This window comes from Myodes glareolus, chromosome 3, assembly GCF_982192425.1.
Source record: "Myodes glareolus chromosome 3, mMyoGla1.1, whole genome shotgun sequence".
In the NCBI taxonomy this organism is placed as follows: Eukaryota; Metazoa; Chordata; class Mammalia; order Rodentia; family Cricetidae; genus Myodes; species Myodes glareolus.
The window spans coordinates 86,480,326-86,490,111 of record NC_142028.1 but is presented as its reverse complement, the minus strand read 5'-3'; the positions used below and the strand labels follow the sequence as shown (position 1 = coordinate 86,490,111).

The 9,786-nt window shown below is 47.7% G+C and overlaps 1 long non-coding RNA gene across 1 annotated transcript; it reads right to left on the bottom strand.

The window, feature by feature from the left end:
* Positions 1-3,450: 3,450 nt before the first annotated feature.
* LOC148122734 (uncharacterized) lies at positions 3,451-6,509 on the bottom strand. Its single transcript, XR_015737545.1, has 3 exons — positions 6,169-6,509; positions 4,141-4,270; positions 3,451-3,678 (listed from the first exon to the last, which is right to left on the bottom strand). It is a non-coding gene; the product is annotated as an uncharacterized LOC148122734 (long non-coding RNA).
* Positions 6,510-9,786: the final 3,277 nt, after the last annotated feature.

Below are 9,786 nucleotides of genomic sequence, written 5' to 3'. Positions count from 1 at the left end.
GCAGTGCGCTGTAAGGCGGGCACAGCTTCACCCGGGCAGTCCAACATGCGTCTCTGAGGAGGTGTATTAACTGACACTGAAACTCAGCCTTACGGTTGTTATGGTCTAGGTAAAAACGGTGCTGTTCCCGCAGTGACTGCAACAGGCAGCAGGTCCCGAGACCAAGGCAGCCAGTCCCAGGCAGGGAGCCGCGGAGTGGCCCGTGGGCCATGAGGGCCAGCGGGTCCTAGGCAGGAGCTGCATGGTGGGTGAGAGACCGAGATATATAGGCATGCCATATAGAGAAAGTGGGTATTTATTTAGTGGGTTATAGAAGGGAAGGGGAAAAGGAGAAGAGGAGAGAGAGAGAGAGAGAGAGAGGGAGAGAGGGAGAGAGGGAGAGAATGAGAATCACAGGAGGAGGGGGGTGGGGAGGATAGGAGCCATGGCAGCAGCTACCTCTTTGGGAAGAAAGGGACAGGACAGACCATTACAACAATGATCCCAGGAAGAAAGTAAAGCAGAGGGAGACTTGGTCTGAAAGTACTGAGGAAGGACTTGAGAAACAATTGGTTTTATGATCACTTACCAGTTTAATTTAATTTATTTTCTTCGTGGCCAGGGTCTTATTACATAGCTCCAATTGCCTTCCACTTCATTTTACTCCTGCACCAGCTCCCCCAGTGCTAGAATTGCAACTCTGTGTCATGACATGCCCTGAGATCACATTGTGGATGGATAAACTTTGGATTACTATTTTTAAAATGTAGTCTTGGCTATGCGCCCTAGAGAAAACCCCACCACTATTATCTTACTAGATGAACATATCAATAAAACAACCCCTAATGATATAACACAATTCCCAGAGGTCAAGGCAGCACTCAAACACCATCAGAGAAGCAGCTTCTCAAAGTCGATGGTAGTTAATGTAGAGATCCACAATTGGACAATGTAGAGAGAGTGAAAGACTTTGGGGTACTCTACCCTAAATGGACAGTCTCTATCCGATTCCTCCCCTCAAGGCTCGGGGATCTATTCGGAAGAGAAGGCAACAAGAGCCCGAAGTGGTGGTTAACTTAAAGGAAATAGTATTTTCCAGACACAACAGAGCTGATACACATATGAACTCACAGAGACTGTGACACCATGCACAAGCCCCTAGCAAGCTCAAGTGCGAAGTACGGAAAGTAGGTACAAAGACCCATCAATAATCAAGAAGCTATTTGCAATTGATAATCTCAGGGGACGGAGGGCAGTGTTCTTCAGTGGATGATACTGGGTATCTCCACCATACTCCAGGGCAGGCCTCATACTCAGGAGTAGTTGGTCACACAAAAAGGACTCCATTTTGTGTGTGTGTGTTTGTGTGTGTGCATGCACACTTTTTTTTTTTTAAGAGAGAGAAAGACTTGAAGTTGGGTTTGTAGGGGTGTGTATGAGAGGAAGTGGGGGAGGGGAAAGAATATGACCACAATAAATTGTATGAAATTTTCAAAAAAATAAAAGTTTTAAAAAGAGTAGCTCAGAGGATATTTTTTCCTTTTAAATTTCCTAGGGCACAGAATCTGTAGTGAAGTGACTCAGAAATGTGATGGGGCTAGGATCATTTCTATTGTCTGTCACATGCTTTCTAACGAAATGACTGGTTTCTGTGGCAAGCTGTCTGAAAGCCGAATATGAGGCACCATGAGACAGCAAGCCACAGTGCTCTCTATGCAACCTTGACATTTACAATTCCAACTGAGATGGTCTAGTTCCCTTCCCTTGTTTCTATGCCTGGACTATAATTCATCCTTCTTGACTTCAGAGGCCAGGCCATCAAAGGCAGGGAAGCTTCCGTCTGGTTCTCCTATGGCGGTAATTCTTGGAACCTGGTCACCAAACTGTGAAGAAGCCCAGGCAAGTCACATGGGATGGCTTCATGTAGGTGTTGTAACCAACAGGCTGACTGAGGTTTTCACCCACAGAGAGCGTCAGCTCCAGATGTGGGTCTTCACATGCTTTCTGCTCCTACCTCAAGACACCTTGGCTTTTGAGTCCTTCAGCTGACTTTCCAGAGCTCTCATTTCTAACAGTAGACAACAAAAATGGGGCCTTAGAGCTTTTCTATGGGGCCATGTGTACTAAAGGTGACATCACATGGAGAGGATGATGCTCAGGTTCCAGCATCATTCGGTGAAGCAAGCCATCCCTCTGGCATCCCAGAGTCGTTGTCCCGTCGCCCGCTCATGGACCTAGGCCAGTCTGACGGAAGAGGGGACAGATGATTCCATTTCCACAGGCAGCATCCGTGTACCTGTGCCTTCTACCGGTTGGATTCCACACCCCCTCTAGACTGTGTCCCTTCTTCTGCATGACAGTGTCTCGAGCAGTGTCCCGTGCTACCGTCTCGCCAGTAAGAACCATGTGGTACACATAGGATCCTTTTGCAGAAAAGCTTTAATGCCCCTTGGGAGAGTGGGCATCAGCCAACATGGCGGAGACCCAGATAAGATGGAACCCATCCCTTATATAGGAAACAGACCCTGCTTTGGACGTGTCATTTTTTGATTGGTTCATTGCCCATTATCCCAGATGATGCCTCGGGAGTAGGCAGGGACGCAGCGGTAGAGAGTTATCAAGCATGTGCGCTGGGATAAAAGGCGTGTGCTACATCATCTTGAACTCATAGAGATCTGCATGTCTCTGCCTCCCAGGCATTGGGACCAAAGGCGTATATTACCATGCCTTGAGGTCATAGAGGTCAATCTGCCTCTGCCGCCCAGGCAATAGGACTAAAGGCGTGTACCGCCATACCTTGGGGTCATTGAGGTCAATCTCTACCTTTGTTCCTAGAAGCAATGGAGAATGTGGTCCGGCCCTCCATATATCCCCCTTTTTTTACTTCTTAGCAGAAAGGCAATTCCCTAGGAAGGTAAAGATAGAGGTCGCATTTCCCAAAATGAAAACATAAAAATGGGCTTACATGGAATCTGTCCCTAGGCTCATGACATCTGGAACCTATCCGGCCTGCCCTCTGCCAATTTTCTGGGAAAGGGAATATATGGCAGGAAACCCTTAAGCAGAGCGACTTATCTCTCAGAGAGGGCCATTCTCTGTGCGATGCTCTTCAGCTCGACAACCTTCAGGGCTAGCTAAGCCAAGCATTCCATCCTGTGCAATGGACCAGAGTCCTAGGGGTGCAGGAGCTGGTTGGCTTAAACCTTACTGCTTTAACATAAATAACCATATATCAGTAGAGGCCCCCTGTTCCAGGGCAGCCAGCGCTTGTTTAATAACCTTTTTGTCCCTACGATTTTGGGATTTGAGTCAGCAGACCATCCAGAGGAGAAACATTAATCCATAGCATAGGACTGTTCCAAAACATTTCCATCCCCACCCATTCTTTGAAGTAGGGGAAGAAAGACACGACCCAGGACTGTAATCCTATGGCCAAGCTTATAAATTATCTCTAGGATGGTATGAGGGAGGGGGCCCAGAGTCATATTGGTTGTAAAAAGTCGAGGAAACATTGCCATCCTATGGCTGACTGGTAACAGCTTCGGGAAAGCTGAGAGTGTCCTCCATCGGTGCTCTGTCATCCATCTGCAAAATGGCAGGAGGAACAGCAGCCAGGTCCTCAGGCGAATCCGTGTGTTGTGGATCATTCTTCATTGTTCGGGTCAATCGCTCTGGCAGCCAGAATGGGCTTTCTTGATCCTGTGGGAAGACATAAACAGTTCCCCTGGATCTCAATAAGATGGGATCCGGGCCTTTCCATTCATTAGAAAGCATATCTTTCCATTTAACCAAATCTTTGGGCCGCTGCGGATCCGAACAATGTCGTGTTGCAGCATTTTGGCCATTATCATCCAGATTTAAAAAATTTATGGTGAACAGAGCCATGGCGATGGCCATTCTTGGCATCGGGGGCAGTTCCTTTATATTATTCCCCCCTTTTTGTTTAAATAGATATTTATCCAATTTTTAATTTAAATAACCATGGCATTTTGTAACCTATCTTGAAGATACCCATAGTGTTTAGCAGAAATAACTGACAGGATAAGGGAAACTGATAGCAAGCAATAACTGACAAAACAAGGGGAAATCTAGCAGCATAGCAATGGCACAGCAACAACAACATTGCAATGTACAACAACAACATAGCAATAACTGACAGACCAAGGGCAGGAGCTGGACCATCCCTCAGGAACCTGCCAGCTCCGCAGCAATCAGGCCAGATAGCTCCATAGCGGAGGCTTTGTCCTCAGGCCTCTGGACAGATGAATCCACAGCATGAATAGTAGCATTTCTAGAAAAAAAATATAAACAAACTCTTCTCCCAAAATAACATTTAAGAGTATTAAAAAACTCAGTGTAAAAATTTAGCACAGTCAGTACTGGAAGTAGGCTGGTCTTGAACTTAGAGACCTATAGGTCTCTGTTTTAAAGAGCAATCTTGTTTGTCTGTGTCATTATAGTAGGCCTTAGAATTAAACCATTTTAAATCTGGCACAGATGAGATTATTGTTTCAAAAGTATGAGAAGAACCGTTTTCCTGTTTTCAGCCTGGAGTCCTAAGATGACGTGGCCATTGGGGAACCCATATGGGGATTTCTGTTTTTTACGGTATGGGCCGTGTTGCCCCAGTGGCGCCTAGGAAAAACCCAGGACCTGTTTGTTGATATTAGATTTAAGATTTATTGGCTCCTGTATTCCTTGCCGGTACGGTGGCCTTGGGTTCCAGAGCCCGCCCGCCATCCAAGGGCTGTGCGCGGCCCTGGGCCTGCTCGCTGTGCGGATCCCCGTGTCCCAGGCCAGGAAGTGGCGGCTCCACCCCCAGGCGCCCCTGCCTTCCCCGCGGGGCTAGCCTCGTTCTCTGAGGTCTGAGGCTGTGTTGGTGGCGGAGTGTGGCGGGAGCCGACACTCAGACCGAGGCGTCACAGGCCGGCAACATCTCAAGGTCCGCGCCAGAGCCGCTGCGGCTCAAGGAGCCGCTGGGAGAGGCGGCGAACAGGGCCGCTTCCCTACTAGCAAACTCTCAACATCTGTGTCACAGCAAAAGCAGCTGTAAACAAACTCTCACAGACCCAGCCAACGACCCAATCACTTCAAAAATCTAAGGGCTTTTTGCATCTACCTCCCTGTGGATCCAGAAACATTAGATTTAAAACCAAATAGTTGTAAGTTGCCATGTGGTCATTGGGGAATTGAACTCACGACCCTTGGAAGACCAGGCAGCATTCTTAACCCCTATGCTATCTCTTCAGTTCCTTATTCAGATGGAAAATCTCTCGGGCTAGTAGCCAGCATTGTTCGCCCCGCCCGTTGCCCCAGGCTATGCCTTTGTTACCTAGGATCAGCACAGCTTAGCTCAGCCAAGCTGAACAGAAGCCATTCCAGCCTCAGAGCCCCTCACAGTTTCAGGCACATTGCAAGCCTTCTGACCTGGCAGCTTGTGGCACCGTTCTCATTCTCGGTACTGCTGTGATACCCTCCAGGCCAGGCACCAACTGAGCCTGCGCAATATGCCTCCCACCATAGCCACAGAGCAAAGCTCCGCTCCAGCCGCCCTCCAGCCCCAGCTGCACCCATTCCGAGCACAAACCGGTGCACGGAGCAAAGCTGAACTCAGAGAAGCAGGCTTGAAAGGACCTCATTTAAACTTTTAGGGAATTTGGGCGTCGTTTAGTCTCTTTGGCTGTTTCCTGCTGTTATTGGGCCGCTGAATTTTAGGGGTATACACTACAACATTTCAGGAGGTCTCGGTGATTCAAACCACGTGGATCTCAAGCATGTACTTAGGCTCCCATCCTCCGTGGAGGCGAAAACAGAACCTCTCCTCCACAATATCACATTCTCAAGCCCATGCCTTAAATCTAAACTACCTTTTTTAGCAGCTCCCAAATTTAAATATCCCTCTCCTGTCCAGTACACAAAAAACAACACGAACAACACGACACAAAGCCTTCGACCCTGCAAATCAGCCTTCTCCCCCATCTCCACTCTCCCAAAATCACCGGGAGGTCCTTTTTAACTTATTTTCTTTTCTGTCTCCCCCATTCTTTACCGGAGGGTCCTTTTTAACTTATTTTCTTTTCTGTCTCCCCCATTCTTTACCGGAGGGTCATTTTTTAACTTATCTGGGTGCGCGCACAACCTCCCACTGCTGCTCAGTTTCTGATATGCTCTCTGGACTTTAGAACGTACCTCTCTGAGCACGCATGCCTACAGTTCTGAATCCTCCTTGTGTCCAAGGGGTCTCCGGTGGTGCAAAGTTCTTCTTTTTCTTCTTCTTCCCGGGTTTCGGCACCAGATGTCCCGTGCTACCGTCTCGCCAGCAAGAACCACGCGGTACACATAGGATCCTTTTGCAGAAAAGCTTTAATGCCCCTTGGGAGAGTGGGCATCAGCCAACATGGCGGAGACCCAGATAAGATGGAACCCATCCCTTATATAGGAAACAGACCCTGCTTTGGACGTGTCACTCTTTGATTGGTTCACTGCCCATTATCCCAGATGATGCCTCGGGAGTAGGCAGGGACGCAGCGGTAGAGAGTTATCAAGCATGTGCGCTGGGATAAAAGGCGTGTGCTACATCACCTTGAACTCATAGAGATCTGCATGTCTCTGCCTCCCAGGCATTGGGACCAAAGGCGTATACTACCACGCCTTGAGGTCACAGAGGTCAATCTGCCTCTGCCGCCCAGGCAACAGGACTAAAGGCGTGTACCGCCACACCTTGGGGTCACTGAGGTCAATCTCTACCTTTGTTCCTAGAAGCAATGGAGAATGTGGTCCGGCCCTCCACAGAGCAGAAGACAAACACATCTTTGTTCCAATCAAAGCACATTATTTGCCTTTCTTTGTGTGTGAATAGCCTACAAAATCCCTTCTCAAAGGACAAATTGGAAGCCTTTCTGCCTAGGTTGGGGATGTATGTCAGTAGTAGAATACTTTCCTAATATGTGTAGGGTCTTAGGCTCAGACTATGGAATCTCAAAAAGCGAGCAAACAAAGTATTTCTTCCTGTGTCTCAAGGCTTCCACAGAGCTTCTCTTCTGGGAAGGGTTTTATTGTTAACACGTTTGCAGTTGTAGCACAGGGGTTAGTAGCAGAGCCTTGTGGTATATTCTGTCTGCTTCAGAACTTTGCTCAGCAGTTTATTAACATGAGCTATTGAAACTGTCTGTACTCCAGTTTCTTCATCTGAGGCTACTTGCAAAAGTTTGTACTTTAGGGCAATTTTGTGAGAATTGAAGGAATTGTGAAAATATTTAAAGCCAGTAGCACCTTGTCCGTAGCAAGCAACTGTAGTAAACACACACGTATAATATGTATATATACATATATGGAACACAGAAACTAGGTGTATATAGGCATGTGTAATATATGCATGCGAATGACCTGTATATGATTTTGCTGAGGCGTAGCTTTGTTCTATAGCCAAGTTTGAACACATGATCCTCCTGTCTCAGCCTCTGAGCGCTGGCATCACAGGCGTGAACTGCCACCCTTGCATGATGCTATTCTTTACCTACTGATGTGAAGAAAGCAGATCGTAGCCTACTGTTTTATCTGGGAACTAGTGTGATGCCCTGCCCCCTCCAGGACAGGACGTGGGCTTTCCCCACTCTGTGCCCACCCTAACGCCGTGTGAAAGCTCTGTAAAATGTGTTTCAATGATTGAACAGCCAAGGGATCCACCTGGATGGGTTTGCAGGGAGTGCAGCCCAACATCATGAAGCTGAAAAATCAGTGTGCCTGGTCTCAAGGGGTAGAGAGGAGCCGCCATGCTCTGACATGTTAGCATCGGAGAAAGAGCTGTGGTCAGAGAAGCCTCAGTCAGTTGTTAAACATGAAGGGAGAGCCTTGCAGCGAGAGCTTGCGAGCACTGTGCTTTGACGTCATCTGCCATTCATCTCTGTGGTAAGAATGATTTACCAGCCGGCCAGGGAATGTGGAGAAAAAAATGGAACACGGCTGGGCTTCTCCATACTTGAGAAATGCAAATGGCGCCAAGGAAATGGCTGGAGTGTTGAGGTAATTTCCTAGCTGGACTTGCAAATTTCGTTTGTCATCAGTTTCAAGGCGAGGGCCAAGAAACTGGAAGCTGGGGTGTGGGTGGTTCTGGGAAGCCAGGAGCACACGGGCACCAAGCTTTCTACCCACGGTCTCAGCAGAAACTCTTGAAATATGACGTCATAAGCCTGAGACCAGGTGGTAAGCCAGTCAAACATGGAATGTACCAAAAGGAAGCCCTCCTGCTGTTCTGTGTTTTGGCCTTCAGTGGCATGGGTCTCCCTCTTTCTCTCTACTTAGTGTACAATTTCTTTAAGGCAATGCCAAGGACAGAGATCAATACAACCACCAGCCTCAAGAAACTCCTAATATGGTGTGAGAAACCAGCTCATCCTCAGACTATTCCCAGAAGGTGAACCAAGTGTGAGAGATTACAGGCAGAGCTGAGCTGCTGAGGCTTCCGGCTTACCGGCTTACCAGCGAAGTCACTGTCAGTGGTAGCTGTCAGTTACAGTTACTAGGCTGCGTCAGTGACATCCCATATGCCTGCCTTAGTGAACTTTCTAAATGGCAAAGGTGGTCATGTCATTTCTTACTTATAATGCCTTTTAAAATGAACTTCATTCATATAGATGCAATACTGTGTCTCCTCAAGGTCCCCAGTGAACCCTGAGCCTCTATGGACTTGGTACTGGAAGTCCAGCCTTTGAGAAGTAATTAGGACCGTGTGTGTGTGTGTGGGGGGGGGGGGTTAGTGCCCTTATCACAAGAGACAGGAACTGTCCCCTCTCACTCCCTCTGTCTCTTTGCCATGTGGTGACACAGTGAGGAAGGGGCTTTTTATGAATAAGAAAGACAGCTCTCAGGCAGCACCTTTGCCTCGGACTTCTAGCCTCCAAATGTACGAGAAATTCATTGCTAATAAGCCACCCCAACTGTGGTGTTTGTTACAGGACCTAAACTACAATAGCTAAAACCAAGGACTCACCATTAGTAAATCGTTTTAGTTATTTTTAGTGTGTGTGTGTGTGTGTGTGTGTGTGTGTGTAAACATATAAGCTCTCTATTGCTCATACGAGTTATTTCAGTCTTCATTGCTTTATGATGTAGCCTGCCCTTTATTTTCCAGCCATCACCCTGCGCAGGCTCTGCTTGTCTGGTTACTCCAAGAAACCTTGGTCCCTGGTGTGTGCTGCCTTGCCTTCGCCGCCGATGCTCCCTTCCCACCCATCATCCCGGCTGTTGTTAGTTATCCTTTTAGACCAGCTGCCTCGTCCCTACCTCAGGGCAGAATTCACATCCCAGCCCTTTTGGCCTTTGCTTACGCGGATGAGGCTGGAAATGCTCTTCCTCTGCTTGTCACACGGTGCTCTTTCAAAAGTCATATCCAGATGCAGCCAGGTGTGACGTCTTTGTAGGATCAGCAGAAGGAACTGGACACGTTCTCCCGGACGCCCCTTGTTTCTCCTCCAGCTGGACTGTGAGCTCCTGGAAGCCAGGGTCTGTGTCTGTAGCTCCAAATCCTGAGCTCTTAGTGTTTGGGAAATAAGTGAACAGATACATTAATCACCCTGCCTAGCACTGCGTACCACTCTATACCATAAACCCCCTTTGAAGGCAGGCGTTTATTGCCTTATTTATTCTATTTTGTCTTTCCGCTTTTCAGTACTGCTGTTCACACTGAGTAAGAAGACAATATTTGTTAGACAGTTGAGTCTAGATCCAGAGAACTCGGTTGTCTACAGTTGACTCCTTTTTTTTTTTAAACAAAGTGAAATGAAGCAGTTAAGAATACAAGGGCTGGGT